At 45.9% G+C, this 18588-nt stretch overlaps 1 non-coding gene across 1 annotated transcript; it reads left to right on the forward strand.

Moving 5' to 3' along the window:
- The first annotated feature begins 17938 nt into the window (after positions 1-17938).
- TRNAT-AGU (transfer RNA threonine (anticodon AGU)) lies at positions 17939-18012 on the forward strand. The gene has a single exon. It is a non-coding gene; the product is annotated as a tRNA-Thr (tRNA).
- Positions 18013-18588: the final 576 nt, after the last annotated feature.

Here is an 18588-nt window from a genome sequence, read left to right on the forward strand (position 1 = left end):
CAATCTAATGTTGGGTGAAAAAGAAACAGAATGAGATTTAACACAAAGCCATTCCTATGAATTAAAGCATTTTGTCACCAGAATGACACCAAGTATTTCACAATATACATACGCCTCCCAGAACGTAAATGACAGTCGTGATTCCCATAGCCAGGATGGGGTTGGCTGGGTAGCAGTGAGCATGGGATCGGGAGTGAAGTAGGAAATGTAAATTTAAAAAATAAAAATGAACGGCTTTGCATGGCAAATGATGACAGCATGTGTGGTTGGCTGAATTTTAAGGCAGCCTCAGTGAGTCCCACCTTTGTACAATTCCCCCCTATTGGGTTCAGGCAGGACCTGTGATTTGCTTCCAGCCAATAAAATATGGCAAAGACGATGGGATAGCATCTTCCCTATTTAGAGTACATTATATGGAAAAGGTGCTGGATAGCTGATCAATCCTGATTACCAATATGTTATGTAAGATTCCTCTTAGCAGACTGGTGTGGAAGATTCTCCTACTGGTTTTGAAGACATAATCTGACACGTCTTGACAGCTCTGTCACAAGTCATGAGAGGGCCATGTGGCAAGGAACTGCAGAGGACTCTAGGGACCGAGGGTGACCTCTTGACATCAAGAAAGTGGGCACCTCAGTCCTACAACCACAAGGAACTGAATTCTTTCAATAGCTGCATGCATTCAGAAGAGGGCCCCAAGCTCCAGAAAGGCACGTACCCCTGATACACTGATTGCAGCCACTGAGCAGAGGACCCACGTAAGACACGCCAATTGCCTGACCCTCTACAAACTATGAGGTCATGAATTTACACTGACTTAAGCTAAATTTGTGGTAATTTGTTACACAGCAATACATAATCAACACAGCATCCCATGAAATGATTACAACTGTCTGCCCCAAGGTGAAAAAATAAAATTAAATGTACATATTAATATACACATTAAAAATGTCCTTTAAATTTACACCAGTAATTGAGTTTTCTGACTTCAAACTCCATCCTTCTCTCCAGGACACATTTTCCACTCCTCAGTCATTTTGGCCACACTTTCCTACCCCGGCAGAAGTGACAGCTGTCAGAATGTCTGTAACGATGTTTACACAGGAAGATACAACCACGATCACCTCACGACCACTGCTTCCCCCAGAGCAAGCATAGAGTAGCAGGTCTACCAACTGCAAAAAGTACCCCAGAGCGAGCATAGGGTAGCAGGTCTACCAACTGTAAAAGGTACCCCAATTTCAAAGATATTAAAATGGGGAAGGGGGGCTGTCTGTTAGAGTTTATGAAATAAGGGATTTATTTTACTTGTTTTTCACCCCCTGCCCCAACTTGAATAAAAGCTCTTTGAGGGCAGGGCTCTTGATCTCTGCTGTGTTTTCAAAGTTTAGAACAAACCCCTGAAGGTGAACAGGAGCTCACTGTGCTCACAAACTTGGATGTGAAGATCACCTTCCCATCGGATGCCAACAAGCCTGGCCCCCTTCTCTGAACTCCCTGTGCCCCAGGGCACTCTCTACCTCCTATTTGAAGACACACACCCTCTGCACCCTGCTTCCCATCTGCTCCTCTGAGACAGGGATCATTCCTGTGCATTTTCAAAAAGTAATGGCTAAAAGCTCCATGGTGATCGCTGCCAAGTTCACTGAAGAGCCTAGGGAGGACCCCTGGGTTTCATGCTTTCTGCACTCTGCGTCTTTAACTACAGCCTTCTTGTTCCTTTTTGTTCCATTCTTTACCAAGTAACATTGACTAGGTACAGATTGAAGAGTGTCCCTCTTTGTCTGGTTTCTCCTTCCATCCTATGGAACTATAACGGAAGTGAATCTCTCCCCCACTGGTCCGAGACCCGGAAGTGCATCCCTGTCATTCAGGGAGATCCTCCCACCCTATAGGGGTCCCTAGAGCCCCAAACCTACTGAGCAGGGACCTCCGGTGGGAAGCCCAGGATTCTGCATTTTAAAGCACTTCCTCGAAGCTGTGGCAGCCAATGAGCTTGGGAACTTCTGAATCCATCACCTTTATTGGTGTCTCCTAAATTTTGTTATGCAGGGGATTTACCTGGGATCTTATTGAAATACAGATTCTGATTCTGCAGGTCTGGGGCAGGCTGAGAGTCTGTATTTCTAAGGAGCTCCCAAGAGGTGCTGAGACTGCAGGTCCAGGGACCACTGGTTCTCAGCCCTGGACAGACATCAGAATCACCAGGGGTGCTTTTAGAGCTAAGCTGCTCTGGCCCCACCCCCAGGAATCATGCAATTGGCTTAGAATCAAATCAATATCCCTCAGCTCCACTGTTGATTGGAGGGGACTTGCAGTGGCTTGCAAAAGCTGATTGATATGTTTTCAGAAATTTTGTGAGCCAGTTGATAAACAGAGCCACTATTAACCATATAAACTTAAATCATATAAACTTCAAATTAAATAATTTATATTAAAAACAAAGATAATAAGTACTCAAAATGCATTACTTCTTAATTATCTTACTACATTTATTATGTTCTTGAGGTTATTTATCTACTGAACCTATATGGTGGAAATTCTAGATAATGATATGCTATTGTGTGTTTCTTGCCAGGGTCGAGTGGATATCAGCCACAGTAGGAGTATTTAGACCTCAGGAATCTGCAAAGACATTACCTTCCCAAGAAATGGGTTGTTAAACATTTGCCAGTGAGCTGGCAGCTCTCAAAGACCATAATTCCTTGGAGGGGCTTGATAAAAATGCAAATAGCTGGAGACTACCTAATATTTCCCGAACCCAACTCTCTGGGTGTGGGACTTGGAGATCCTGGGGAATTTTTAACACAACTGACCCCGGTGATTTCTTATCTATAATGAAGTTGCTATGGAATTTCAATGACATCTTCCTAATTAGCAAAATTCAAATTGGATGAAGACACTGTTCTCACTGGCACCGTTGTCTAATGAAGAAGTCATTTCCGATGGATTTCAAAAAATCTGGATCTGGGATTCTGTGAGTTGCTGTCCCATCCAAATTCTGGGCAGAGCGCTTCTCCCTCAGGCCCCAATAGAAAGGTTCATCAGGAAGTTCAATGGAGGCCTTGTCCCCTAAGTGTCCTGGCTTCTGACCCCACACCCAAAAGCATCAGCCTCTGATTTTTCCCTGGTAATGGTGGTGTGTGGACGGAAATTACTGTGCTCAAATATCACATCAGGCTTAGGTCCAAGTTCAGACCCTTTTGAAATGGTTGGAAAGAATTAGGAGTCAAGAAACTAAATAACGAGGAGATGAAGAAAGTTCTGCCACATTGTAAAATCTAAAGCTTTATTGAAATTTGCCATAGTTTGCCCAACCCTGGGGCCATGGAACTGGGAAAACGGGGTCTTTGTGGGGATGGATCCTATAGCCCTATGTTCTAATCGACTGTCATTAAGCTCAGTGTTTCCCTCACATTAGGTAATAACTTACATTTATTTCCTCACTTGTTCCTCTAGCAACCCTACAAGTATGTTTTCCTGTCACCATGCTATAAATGAAGAAATGGTGTGATTTAAGGAAACTGCACAGGTGGATGACACTCCTTACGCCTTAATTTCTAATCATGTGTATCAGTTTTCTACTTCTGCATACCAAAGTATCACAAACATAGCACTTAAAACAACACAAATGTGTTATGTCACTGTTTCCATCCATGTGTCAAGAGTCAAGGAAAGGGTTAAATGGGTCCTCTGTTCAGGATCTCCCCAGGCTAAAATTGGGGTCAGAGATGCAATTCTCATCTGACTTTCTGCCAAAACCAAGTACCACTTACATTATTATTTACTTGTTTTTTCTTTAAATAGACTCACTTGATAAAAACTCAGTCCTGCCCTAAGCGATAAGGTTCATAGAAGTCCTGGGTTTGATGGTCATGTTCTTCTTTTTTCCTAATTACATGTTAAAATAAACACATGATTATTTTTTAAATTGTAAGAGTTTTATCTCAAATCACCTTGTGCACCAGTGGAACTCACACCACACTTCAGAACTTCTCTCTGTACCATGTCTGAACTTCCCGACCCCACAACCAGCACTAACAGGTCCTAGACACCTTACAAATAATTTCTCTTATCAACCAGCCACAGAGAAGGCACAAAGTCCAGGCAGCCAGACCCAGGCAAGAGGATGCCTGGAGAGAGGCATGTATTTTTTCATACACAGGCCTGCATAAATTTGGGACACACATCGTCAGCACCAGAAATGAATCAGCGCACAGCATGTCCTAGAGTGTCCACAGATGTTTTGAAAACCTTAGAAAGTATCTTCCAAGACACATTATAACTTAATCTTCATGAATTATGATGCAATTACCATCATCCCCACTTTATAGGTAAGGAAACTGAGATTCAGGGAAGAGATAGGGCAGACTGAGATTCCAACATTGGTCCTTTGATGGATGCATTCAGCAATGTTTTCCACGGCATCATCGCTCTTTCCCAAACAACATGCTAGTTCTTCCCCAGCAATCATTTTCCTTTCTCTCTTAGTAACAGAGCTCACTAATTTGGTAGCTGAGCACATCGTTGCTAGGAATAAAGACTGCACTTGCCAGCTTCTCTTGCAGCTAGAAGTGGCCATGTGACTGGCCAGTGGTGTGTAAATGGAAGGGAAGTGTGCAACTTCTGAGATGTGTCCTTCAAGAGATGTATCAGTCTTTGCTGTTTCTCCCTCCTGCTGGCTGGAACGCAGTCATGACAGTGGGCGCTTCAACAACTTTCTTGGACAATAGTTGACCTTGGAAAATGGATGGTATGCATAGTAAAACAACAAGCTAGAAGGATCCTTGATCCCTGGGGACTTTTTGGAGCAGAATTGCCCTGCCAGCCCTAAATGACCTCCTTCTGAACTGTTACACGAGAGAGAAATAAGCCTTTACCTTATTTTAGCTACTGTTGTTTCAGTCTTTGTTATTCATAACTGAACCATTTCATGACTAATATAAGGTCACACTGAGGAAGGGAAAGGCCAAGGTCTTACTGTCCCATTTTACAGAACAAGTCCCTGTTTTCCTGGAACCAGAACACCTGACCCCCAGTGGGGCTGTGGGAGCAGGAGGTGATTGAGTCACAGCCCACAGGTGGTACATTTATCCACTTAGGTGGAGTCTGGACCCGAGTCCTCAGTACCTGCCACCTACAAGCAATCTGGTACTGCAGACCCATTCCTTCTGACAGCTCATCTAAATGATGTGTTTCCTTAAGCCAGTTACTCACCAGGAATTAAAAAAACAAAATCAAAGCCACCCCACTAAGCATGCCAGGCACTGATGAATATCAGATGAAAGCCAGCGGGGCTGGCAAAACTGATGTCTTCTTTCCTGAGCATTTCTGAGAATTAATACACGGAAGCTGATGGTAGTAGAGGGGCATCACAACTTTACTAGGGGATGGAAGGAAAGTGAGCCCAAGCTAAATAAGGCCTACCCAGAGACAGCAGGAACAAAAGGAGCGGCTTTGGGCAGGAACAGATTGGACCAGTACAGAAAGTGTTGTTGGACAGAGGAAGAAAAGAATTGTCATTTCTTGAAGCATCTCCAATGTTGATCTACCTCTACTGGGTCTACAGCGCTGGTCCAGCCCCTGGAAGTCTGCCGACATTTTCTCACTTCTCAAATTGTTATTTCACACACCAAATAACAACCGGAGGTGGAATCCTTCCCAGTAGCAGCCGCCTCCAGGCCTGACTCCCCACTGGGTTCTCCCCAGGTGGCTTCCAATAGTGCTGCCAATACGCAGTTTCTGGATTATTGCTTTCTCACTGCCCCTTCTGCATTAGCTCCAAGTAGGGAGACGAGATACGCTGGCCCAGCAAAAGGAAAAACAATTAATTGGCTGTCAGCATCCAGAACTGGAGAAATAATGCTATTAGTGTTTATTTATTGCCCACAATATGTCAAGTATTGTGCTGAGTGATTTAAATCTTTAGTCTAGTGATAATGGCTAATATTTATGGAATAGTTACTATACTCCCAGCACTATGTTAAACACTTTCGTGTGGGTTAGCTCATTTAATCATCTCAAAACCCCTAAGAGGTAGATACTGTTCTTAGCTCCATGCTGTTGATAAGGAAACTGAGGCATAGCAGTGAGGAGGCTTTCTGAAAGCCACATGGCTAAGAAGTGGTGACAACTAGGATTGACCCAATACAGAGCACTTTGTGTCACAGGAAGGACGGGGGGGAGAAAGGTATGTGTTTCAAACTGTCCTGTTGGTATTATCTCATGAAAGATGTGGGTGAGCAACCAGATAGAGAGGATGCAATCTTGTCCGTCAAACAATAGAGGTTCACCCCTCACTAACTTCTGTGTCCCAGCTAGGAAAACAGGGGCTCGGCAGGACAGGGGGGAAAACTCTAGGAGGGGCTTTTCCTCTCCCTTCCCTTTTTGGCCCCTGCAGACAAGCGGAGGTTTTGTAAGCCAGGCCATGCTGAAGACCCATCTGGCGTGTTAACAGCTCCTGAGCATGGGGGTGCGGCTGGCGTGGAAAATTGCTCGGACCCCTGATGACTCGGCACCTCTGAGCTGGTTGAAAACCTCCCCAGCTCAAGACACTGCACTGTGACCAGGGAGCCAACAAGAGGCAAACTGCTTGTTCTAGAGGAGACCTGAGTTCTAGTTCAGAATCCTCTAGACTCCCTGAGATAATCCCTCTGCCCCGCCCAAGGTTCAAAAATAAGTCAAAAGGGGGACATTGGTTAAGAGAAAAGGGGTGACCTCAGACTAGTCTACCTCGCTGTGCCGTTGTGAGGTTCAAACCTGCAGTTGCGCGTTGGAAATGTTTGAAGCGCTTTAAAAAACAAACAAAGGATTACTATGAGGAAAGGTTCTTCCCTTACACACACCCACTATTTTCAGGGTGTAAAAACCCAAAGGAAGGCCGGGTTAAAAAACACTTAGGATTGGTGAGGATGTGGAGAAATTGGAACCCTCATGCTTTGCTGGTGGGAATGTAAAACGGTGCAGCTGCTATGGAAAACAGTATGGCAGTTCCTCAAAAAATTAAAAATAGAACTACCTTGTGATCCAGCAATTGTACTTCTGGGTATTTATCTACAAGAATTGAAGGCAGGGACTCAAACAGACATTTGTACACCCATGTTCATAGCAGCAGTATTCACAGCGGCCAAAAGGTGGAAAAAACCCAAGTGTCCATTGGTGAATGAATAGATATACAAAATGTGGTCTATACATGCAATGAAGTATAAGCCTTACAAATGGAAGGAAATTCTGACACATGCTACTACCTGGGTGAAACTTGAAGACATTATGCGAAGTGAAACAAGCCAGACACAAAAGTACAAATACCGCAGGATCCCTGTACGTGAGGTCCCTAAGCCGTCAAAGTCATGGAGACAGAAAGTAGCATCCAGGTCACCAGGGGCCAGGAGGACGGGTAAAAGGAACCTTGGTGTTTCATGGGGACAGAGTTTCAGTCTGGGCTGATGAAAAAGTTCTGGAGATGGATGGTGGAGATGGTTGGACAACAGGGTGAATGTTACAGCACCATACACTTTAAATGGGGAAAATGTATGGAATGTATATTTTACCACAATTTAAAAAAAACAATTAAAAACAAACAAACACTTAGTAGTCCTCAGGACACAATGAATTTTTTGAACTAAAATTTCCCTGGCTTGTGGAGTCCAGGGTCCCAGATTTCTGGGGTAGCTAGACGTTATTCAGAAGCCTTCAGGCAATAGGGACAGTGACACTGCCCAGGGTCTAGAAAGACGCCAAGGGCAAGGCTGGCTCTGCGAGTTAGTGGATACTCACCCTTAGACTTGGCCTCTCTGAACCTGTTTCCTCATCGGTGACGTGGAGACAATAGCCTCCTGGGTCTGTGCCACAGTGGTCCTTCTGGATGCCTGGCCAGGGGCCGGGCACTGGGCAGCTAAGAACTTCCCACACATTAGCCCCATTCGGTTTCCCACAAGCTCACGAGACTGGACAAGGAACCTCAGGAAGGAGAGAATGTGCACATGGTAGGTGGTCAAAATGAGGCTCGAACCAAAAGCTGTTTGCCTCTCAAAGGCCGATTCTTGACTTCCATGTTTTACAACCCACACCAGCTGGCAAGTTAATGCTCCCGCAAGGGCAGCGTCTGCTCTTCCGGCTCAGGGAGGCACCCTGGGAAGACTGCCGTGTAAGACCGCTGAAGAATTCCGCATACAACTGGCATCCTTGAGCTCCTTGAGCATAAAGGGCTGTGTTGTATCCATCTCGCTCTATCCTTCCAGACCCGGGGGGATCTGGGATGAACTAGCTCAGGAGTCAATGTCTGGACTGACTCAGGAAGCTGCCTTCCTTAACCCTCCCAGGCCGGGACAAAGGCCAGGTTGGGCCAGACCAGGCTTCTGTGGAAGCAGGGTGGGGTGGGGGGCTGTCAACTAGAAAAGAGGAAAGAAGTCACCCATGAGGCTCCAAGGAGGCTGGCTGGGGCTCCTCTCTCTTCTCTGTCTCCACCTCGTGAAGACATTACCATGCCCTCAGCAGGCTGCAGGCTGAGCTCAGGTGAGCACTAAAGCACCTGGTGTGCCAGCCACCGAATGCCACCAGTCAGCTCCAGGCTGTGACCCATGGAGCAAGGGTTGCCAGAGCTAGCAGGTGTTTTCAGGGGACATACTAAAAGCCATTCATTTTAGTATAAGTATGTCCCGTGCAAGATCTAGGACATACTTATACTTATTATTCATTATTTCTTTGAAGTTCAATTTTGCCTGTGAGTCTGTGTCTTCTGCAGAAGGAGGTGAGGATACAGTCATGGAGCTGTGGCAACCAACTTATAATGATGAGATGACAAGTCTGAGGACCACAGGTCAACCCAAAAAGGCCTGGGCCCCTGAGGACACTCGTGGTCTGAGGTAGCCTTATGCTTCGGCTCCTCAGACCTCTTCTTAAAAGACCAACAACTATTATCATCCTTTAGCTACTGTTATCAGGCTTTTTGCTCCTGGTGGCTGAACACACCCTAACAAATATGCTTTTCTCCTTTACAAATGCAATCAATCTATACTGTAAATGGTTTTCTCAGCCCAGGATAGGTCCCACTGACAACCAGGACAGGCCAGTTGTCTCTGTAGGCAGCTAGTCACGTCCCCTCGTCTATGTCTGCAATCTGAGAGACACTGGAGCTGGAGCATCTCTTCAGTTTGGGATCTCGGCCACTGCTCTGCAGCTCACAGGCATTCACGGTCTGTGGTAAAAACTTCCCAGCCCCGTGCCTGTATCTGAATCTGGTCTGATGCCAACGGCTCTTGCTTTTCGTACCTGCTTCCTGGAGCCCAGCGCGCAGCCCCACCGCCATCTGTGAAGGGAGCTGCGCAGGCAGGCTCGATCATTATGGATGCCTGAAGAGTCAGTGGGAGGCAGGCAGACCCCTGCCGGCTGCTGTGGCCTCCTAGAGAGGAATCCGTGCTTCCCCCATCCAGTTAGGTCTTCAACCACAGAGTCAAGAGCGTAGGGTTCTGAATCCGATAGACCCGGCTTCAAAGCCCAGCGCTGGCCCTTACTGGTGAGGCTCCTCCTGCATGCTCCTCCCCCTCTCCGAGCCTCAGTGTTCTTATCCGTAAGGTGGGCATAGTCAGAGAACCTACCTCGGGGAGTAGTGAGTGTGAGGGTCCGTGACTGTATGGGAATTCCTTGACACGGTGCTTGGGGCAGTTCATGGGTGACCACTATTAACCACTCTGGGAGGGGACTGGGGCACAGATGCACTTTGATGACCTGGGAGCGGGGAAGGGGTCCAGAGTATGAGAAAAGCAAACCCATGGGGCTACCACAGTTTACACAGGACCTCTGCGAACATTAACTCACCAAGTCCTAATAATGCTGGCCTAGATCTCACTGTTGCTCCCTTTAACAGATGAGGAAAACGGAGATTCAGAAAGCCAAAGTCCTTTGCCCAATTTACACAGCCAGTACATGACTCCAAGGCCAGTGCTCTTTCCACCACCCTTAAGGGAGGGGACTGGAACCCAAGCAGCTGCTCCCACTCCCAGAGCCACACTCCTCTCCCCAAAAGGGACCCTTCAAAACACCCCGAAAGAGGGGCTCATGAAACAGGCTGGAGATACATGTGAAGCCGGATGCTGAGCTGCCTCCTTACAGACCTCTTCTTCCCTGATTAAAAGGGTCTGCCACTTCCTGCTGTGATCTGGGACAAGTGACTAAGCCACTCTGAATGTCTCCCCTCCCTCTGCGTAGGGGTAACAGGTGGGGGTAACATCGGTGACTTCCTCATAGGCCACTGTGAGCTGAAGCAAGCGATGGAGGGCACCTACCATCCTTCCCCTATCATTTGTGAGGGGTGCCCATTTCTGGGGTGGTGGCTGTGAGTCATTCAACCCTCCTCCTCCAGCAGGGAGGTGGCATGTGATCCAACTTCATCCAATCAAAGTGCTTCCTCCGCCCCGCAGTGATTGGGGCACGGATGAGCACATGACCCAAAGAGGACCAATCCAATCCCAGCAGGAACTTCCTGAAAAGACCTCTGTTTCTGCCTGAGCGGCTAAGCCTGGTCTGCGGGAGGCCATCACCTCCCATCTGCAGGGTGTGTGTGTGGGGGGTCCAATGCAACTGAACCAAGTGGACTGGGCATGGGGGAGGGGACATTCCCTCAAAGGAAAGTGAGATGCTCTTTCCAGAAGCAGAGGAAATGTGGGCTGGGCTGGTCAAAACAACAGATGGTCATCCCAGACATTATCACCAGGAGTTTCCAGGAACTGGGCTGACACGCTGCCAAATATCAGACCATTGGCTTCCTGGTGATCCTGAATTGCCCAGACCACTCACCACTCAATTCCCAGCTTCTGGAAGGAGGGCCCAGGTCAGAAAGGGATTCAGGGACCACAAATGAGACATGGCGTATGTGATGCACTCCCCAGCTTGGATGCAGGACTCGAATTATTTAAGTTTGATTTGCAAGTCATCCCTCTCTTGCTGACACTGTAATTGTTTTGTCGGGATGTGTCGTTAGTGCCAGGCTTTGTTTTGCCCTGGAAGCCTCCCCGGGGCTTGGTCATAGACAGAAGGTTGGATGTATAGGAGCCAGGCAGAGCAGAATGGCCGTGGTGAGATAACACAAGCTGCTGTGCAGTGGACGCGGGATGAAGCCTGAGCATCCCTCTCTGCCAGGGCTCCTCCATCACCTGCTCCCTCCCTGCCCCCCCATCACCCTTGTTGCAAATGACTTCATAGGACCAAGGTGTCCTCCACCAGCCCCACCACCTGCCAAGCCATCTCAGCACCTGCTCCTGTCCATGCTCCTCCTAAATCCTTCTCAGTCTCCACCCTTTTCTCAGCTGCCATCCCTCTCACTGAGCTCTCCTCCACCCTGGCCATCCGGAAGCCTCTGTTTTCTCTTCAAGAAGCAGATATGGTCCTACTGTCCACTCCCTCACTCGTTCACATAGTTCAGTGGCTCCCTGTTGCCCTCAGAATCAAGTCCGGACTCCTTGGCATGTCTCAGAGGAATTGGCATGATGTGGCCACTACCTAATGCTTCTGCCTTTCTGTTTCTCTCTCACAAAGAACTTCTTTGGGTTCCTTTGAAATGTTGTGTTCTCTTGCCTCTCTGGGCCTTTGCACATGCTGTTCCCTGTGCCTGCAACACCTCTTGCTTCCTTCATCTGCTGAAATCCTAGTCTTCCTTCAGTTCTCAGCAGAGAAACCTCCCACAGGCTCCCGTAGTCCCCTGCTCTTCACAGGTGAATTGTAATTCTTTATGTGCCATTAAACTCCCCCCACACACACACACACACACTAAGCATTTTATGGGAAAGGACCTTGATTAACTTACTGACTGTTTCCTCAGCACTAGGACCACTGGATACCCTCTTTTGTGCAGATACCTCTTTTCTTGCCATTTACTATTAGGTTTTTTTGTTGTGTGTCTTTTTCTTATTGATCTGTAGGAATATTGCAAATGATACTATGAATATGACCTTTCTTTAGTAATTTGTGTTGCAAACATCTGCTCCATTCTGGACTTGTCTCCCACTTTCTTAATGTATTTTTGAAGAACAAAAGTTCTTCATATTAATGTGATCCAATTTATAGGTCTTTGATTTATGGTTAATGCTGTTTGAGCCTTACCTAAGAAATCTTTCCTTAACCCAAAGTCAGGAAGATATTCTCCTGCATTATCTTCTGGAAGCTTTATTGTTTTACCTCCATATTTAGATTTCAAATCTACCTAGAATGGATTATTTGCAGTTAGGAGTCAAGTTTCATGATTTTTTTCCTTGTGGATATCTGACTGTTCCTACAATACTATCAAAAAGACCATCTGTCCCCACTGCTCTGAAAGGCCATCTTTGTCGTAAATTATATTACATTACATTAATTTTGGGGGTCTGTTTCTAGAACTTTCCATTCTTTCTATTTGTCTGTCTATCCTTATGCCAATCCCACACCATCTTGATTACTGTTCCTTGTCTTCTTTTGAGGATATTAAATCATCTATTGATTACACATGAAAAGGGTAATGCACAAGCTTCATTCCCACCTATAATTTTATCTGGGACCATAATTCATTTAGATACATTGCATAGAATGTGCCAACAATCATTAATAACTAAATAAACTCCATGATTCTGCTTGGATTGACCCTTTTAATGTGAACTCCAGGTCACAACACAGTAACTGTCAATTCAACTACACCAAAGTTTTTGAAGACAATGGCCTCTGCACCCAAGCAGGTTGTAGATAAATTTCAAATGGAACCTGGCAGCACCTCGAAGGAATTCTAACTTCACACTGTTGGGGTAATTTACTAAGATGGCTTCAGAGTAGACTAACTTTACACAGCACATTTTAAAATAGACACATTTATTCAGTGTCATGATCAGACTATTACATTTAGCAATCAACAGCATGGGTGCAAAAAAAAAAAATCTACATTAAAACCCTTCGTTGGAATACTTTATACTTTCCATAGAACAGAAACTAAAATAACCTGTTACATAATTAGTCACAAATACAGTCCTTGAGTTTTTGCCTATACACATGAGTACTGTCTAAAACATGTCTTCTTTGTAACAGCGAGGCCCTGCCACCACTGTACTTGGCAGAGTTTACAAATCTGTTATAACCTGGAGCTTCACTGTCACTTCTCTGGCTCTCCTCTCCTGCGAAGCTTTGTTTCCTGGCAAGAATTAAAACCTGCTGCCTCTGCCATAGCTAGTGCTGCTGCTGGAACCACCATAGCCACCTTGGTTTCTTGATTTGGCAAAGTATGAGCCTCCACCACCACAGGGGCCTGAACTTCTGCCTCCAAAGTTTCCTCCTTTCAGGGTCCAAAATTTAAAGACTGACTGTTGTAACTGCCAAAATAATTGTAGCTTTCACCACCTCCAAAGTTGCTTCCATCATTACCAAATCCATTATACCCATCTCCACTGCCACATATCCCCCCCACCACAACTGTCACCAAAGCCACCTCGACCACTGAAGTTTCCTTCATGACCAAAGTTGTCAATTGCCACCAAAACCAAGTCCATGACCAGCACCGCAGTTTCCAGAACCACTTTGACCTCTTTGCTTCGATGAAGCACTAGCCATCTCTCGCTTAGATAGGGCTTTCCTTACTTCACAGTTGTGGGCATTCACAGGATGGCATTTCTGAATGACAGTCTTGAGTACAGAGTCATGGTCATCAAAGGTCACAAAACCAGAGCCTCTCCTCTCGTCATTGTCTTGGTCAATCATGATTTCAGCCACTTCAGTTTTCCCACACTGTTCAAAGTCATCTCGTAGGTGATGTTCTTCAGAGTCTTCTTTAATACCACCAACCAAAATCTTTTCTACAGTGAAGTGGGCACCAGGCTTTGAGAATCTTCTCTTGAGACAACCTTCTTTGGTCCCACAACTCCCATCCACCTTGTGTGGCCTGGCTTTCATGGCTGCATCCACCCCATCCAGGATAAACCCAAAGTGACAAACCCAAAGCCTCTGAAGTGCATGGTGTTTGCATCTCTCATCACTACAGTCTGTGAGCATTTCCCATTGCTCAAAATGGCTCCTCAGACTCTCATCGGTTGTTTCAAAGCTCAAACCTCTGATGAAATGTGTCCACAGCTGTCCGGGCTCTTTGGGAAACTCTGACTTAGATGTGACGACCACGGGAGGGGAGACGTGAACGGTGCTTCCTCAGTGGCGTCCACCGACAGAAAGTCTGATTATTGCAAATAAGTCTTAATATCTAGTACGCAAGCACTCCGACTTTGTCCTTTTTCAAGATCGTCTTGGTTGTTTCTAGACATTTACATTTTCATCTAAAGCAAAGAACCAGCTCATCAATTTCCAGACACAAAAACAGAAACCTGTTAACACGGTGAGCGATTGCATCAATTTGAGGGTGACTTCTTTACACTGTTGAACTATCTGATTCACAAATATACTATATTGCCCTATTTATTCATGTCTTTCATTATTCCTCTCCCTAATATTGTATAGTTTTCGGCATAGAGCCTTACCACATCTTTCATTAGATTAATTCCTAGGTACCTGATTTTTTATACTGTTGTGAATCGTGTTGTCTTTTCAACTTCATTCCATATTGTTTCTTGTTCTTATCTAGAAATGCAATCATGAGATTGCATTTATGGGGGTGACCCATTTACCAGTGATTCTTTGAGGAATCAAACACCCTCACCAGCACCCCTGGTGCCTGCCCCCTGAGACTGAACAGAGAGGAGGGTGAGTATCAGACGTAGGAGGTGGGGACTTTCACACAGGTGCTGAGGACTCAAGAGACGTGGGAAGAATTTTGTAAAAGAATGCAGGTGTCTAGTTCATAAGCACTCACAAAACGTTTTCTACGAGCCCTTGAACCTTCATAAAGAGTTACCTAATCTCACCACCAATGGGGTAGACCCTTTCGCTTCCAAAACCTCCCTGCATTCCTGAAATGAAGGCCACTGATTGGACTGGTACAAATTCACTGCAAAGAAACATAAGGTCTGCATCCGCCCCAGCTGTGAGGTGCCAGAGAAAGCCGATGGCCCTGCCTGTCACACTGGCCTGAGATGAATGACTTTCATTTCCCCCAAGCCACGATGATAATCACCCACTGCATCCCCACCCAAGTTTAATTTCACGTCATGCAGCTTTCATAAATGAGTGATGAAGAACAATATTTATCAGGGAAATCTTTTTGTATACATAGCCGCCAAAACCTATGGGACATTTTTCTTCTTTAATTTCCGTCTTGCACTTCCTGAAGAAACAAAGAATGAATTGAGGAGCTGCTCTGGGAAGACAGGAAATGTGTGCTTTTCAAAAGCAGGAAACACCATGTTCTGCAAGGGATGGCGGCTGTAAAGAGAGGAGGAAGAAGTGAAATGGCAGCCTGAAGGCCCAACGTGGTTGGCAAATGTGTTTTGTTTGGAACAAGCAGTGTGAGTGGTTTTTTAAAAACTGTTAAAAATATGTAAAAATTCATAGATTTAACATAAAAATCGAGCCGTCTGGCTTCTTCTGAAAACTCATTTGTGTTCCCTATTGAATGATCAACTCACCTTGGCTTGCCCCAGCTGGTTCTAGTCTTAGAACTGAAAGTCCCACATCCGGGGAACTTTCCCAGTTCCGGACAAACCCAGATGCTTGGCAATTGTAGCTACCTCCCCGGCCCCAATAAACATAGCAGGTAATACTCATATAGTACGTGCTGCATGCTCAGCATAGTTCTAGGCATTTTAAGCAGATTAACTCACCTGATCCTCACGGCAACCTCTGAGGCAGGTACCACACCCAGGTGAGAAACTGAGGCACAGACAGCTGGAGTCATACACAGCTGGAAGACTGTGCCACCAGATGGGACTGCAGTCTCACTCTCTGTATGGGGTCTCTAATCCAGGTGAGTTAAGACCCCTTATTTTAGGCTGATGTGAGAGGAGGAGCATACATGACCTTCTCCTTACCCACTATCACGGTGGCTCTCTGTGGGAGAAGCTGCTCTATGCCTGTCCAACAGCTTGCCCCCCGCCTTCTTGCCTAGGCTATAGAACTTCAATTTTGTGTAGGGCCCACCATGCCCAGGGAAGGTGACGCCCTCCCCCATCCTTTGCCTGGTCCCTAGCATGGTCATTTCATGCCCCTTTTCTTGGTTTAATTGGTTTACGGAAGGTGTGTAGCTCAGTTCTGAACAATGAGATGCAAGAAGAGATATGGTGAGGTTTTTGTTCCCTGATATAAGTAGTGACAAGAAGGAGGCCTCCTCCTAATATCTGCTTTAAGGAGATTGTGTGAAGATGAGAGGCTCGGCGCTGTGGCAGCCATTTTGTGACTAAGGGACAAGCCTAAGGATGAAAAGTCAACAGATTCAGAATGGTAGAGCAGACAAATAGAAAGAGCTTCAGTCCCTGATGACACAGTCAAGCCACCAAACCACTCGTGGAGTAACCCACCTGCAGCTTCCTTTATGTACTGCTTAGGACACTGTTCCTTCATTACACTGTTACTTGCAACTGAACATACAAGGTCTGACAATTAAGTTCATGAACTTGTTGCAACGATGTTGCTAACCTCTTTTGACATCAGAGGGATTATTCATTATGGATTTGAACCAACTGGATAAACAGTTGACCAAGCTTACTATTTGGAAGTGCTGAAAAGGCTGCATGGAAAAGTTAGACAACCTAACTCTTCTCCAACAATTCATGGCTCTTGCATCACGACAATGCACCAGCTCACATGGCACTGTCTGTGAGGTAGTTTTTAGCCAGGAAACAAATAACTGTATTGGAACACCCTCCCTACTCATGTGATCTGGCCCCCAATGACTTTTTTCTTTACCCAAAGATAAAGGAAATATTGAAAGTAAGAGATTTGATGACATTCAGGACATTGAGGATAATACAATGACAGCTCTGATGGCCATTCCAGAAAAAGAGTTCCAAAATGGCTTTGAAGGGGGGACTAGGCACTGGCATCGGTGCATAGCTTCCCAAGGGGAGTATTTCTAAGGTGACTGTAGTGCTATTCAGCAATGAGATATGTAGCACTTTTTATAGGATGAGTTCATGAACGGAATTGTCCGAATTCGCAAATTCGTATCCTAACTGATATACCACAACACCCTCAAGAACACTTTTGCTTTTCTCACAGAGTTTAGAGCAGACTAATCCCTGTTTTTCTTCTCTTGGGCCTCTAGCCTGACCTGGTAGACACTCTTGAGGACGAGACCCAGTCTCATCATGCCAGCCACATTGAAGAAAACAAAGAGGGGGGCGGGAGGAGAGGGGGGTTGGTTGATAAGCCAAAAACTCACCATGTGGAAGAGAGTTAATTCAACAAGAGGGACGTGTTTTCCCCGATTCACTCAATAAGTGACGTAGTGAGTGCCTGATAAGGGCCACTCCGTGTCCCATTTATAGATCCTGCATGTCTCTCCCCCATCCCAGTGTCTTCAGGTCCTGTCTTTAAAATGGAGATGGTGATCTTTCCACCCTCAGAGGACCTTTATGATGATTTAATAAAATAATGACTGTCATGTTTTCAGCAAGAGGCCTGGCACATAAAAACGCCCTTTAAATGTTTGTGCTTATCTGTGTTGTGGGGTGGGAAGGAGAGTAAGAGGGGACTTACGCACCAGCGTGTCCATTTTACAGGTAAGAAAACTAAAACCCGGAGAAGTGAAAACGGACTTTCTCAAGTCACCCGAATCAGAAACGAATAACCAAATTTGCATTCAAACCCAGGTCTGTCCAAATCCAAAATCTAGCCTAGAGAGCCGAATATTATTTTGAAGTAGGTAATCAAGACAAGGAAAAGCTGAGAATTTGTATTCACGTTTGGGATCCTAATGATAAAGAACAACAAAGAAGCCTCTGGATGGCAGGCTAAACATTATTACTGAGACCTTTGATTAAAGACAATCACCCTTGGTGATAGAAGAGCCGATCTCAGTGCATCAAGAAAGTTATCCCACAGGGGTGGCTGGTTGGCTCAGTTGGTTAGAGTGTGGTGCTAGTAACACCAAGGTTGCCGGTTCAATCCCCGCATGGGCCACTGTGAGCTGTGCCCTCCTCAAAGGACTGCCAGATGGTCTCCAAAGCCACAGAGCCACGGGACTTGGTTACAGTGACAAGAACAGGGTCATGGGCCCCAGACTGGAGCACAAAATCCACTTTGAAACAATTCTCCAATGACTTCAATTAACTACGGGGTAACCGGGCTGTTAGTTGTATAAGCATAGATCTCTTTGTGGTTTAAATTAAATTTCCTCTAGTATAAATGCTGCTTTGAGATTTTTGGAGGAAAAACACAATAGTCAGGAAATGCAACTGTATGTGTTGTATAATTTGAGTTCAGGTGGGCTCGCCTCCTTCCCTGGGGCACATTTAAGAGCTCTGCTGTTTGGTGATAATTATTTATAATTATTAGCAGCATCCTTATAACATCCACATTCCTGCAAGTCTACCTGAGGGCTGTTTCTGGTACTGCATGCCTGTTCTGCCAGCCAGTAGGACCAGCCTGAAGTGCCCCTTGAGGCTGCAGCCCTCAGCCACTGGCAGACAGAGAGCTGATGGATCCATACCTCGGCTCCCAGACCTACACTGCCCCCTCACTCCCCAGCAGGGCTGA

Source organism: Rhinolophus sinicus, linkage group LG13, assembly GCF_036562045.2.
Source record: "Rhinolophus sinicus isolate RSC01 linkage group LG13, ASM3656204v1, whole genome shotgun sequence".
Taxonomy (NCBI): Eukaryota; Metazoa; Chordata; class Mammalia; order Chiroptera; family Rhinolophidae; genus Rhinolophus; species Rhinolophus sinicus.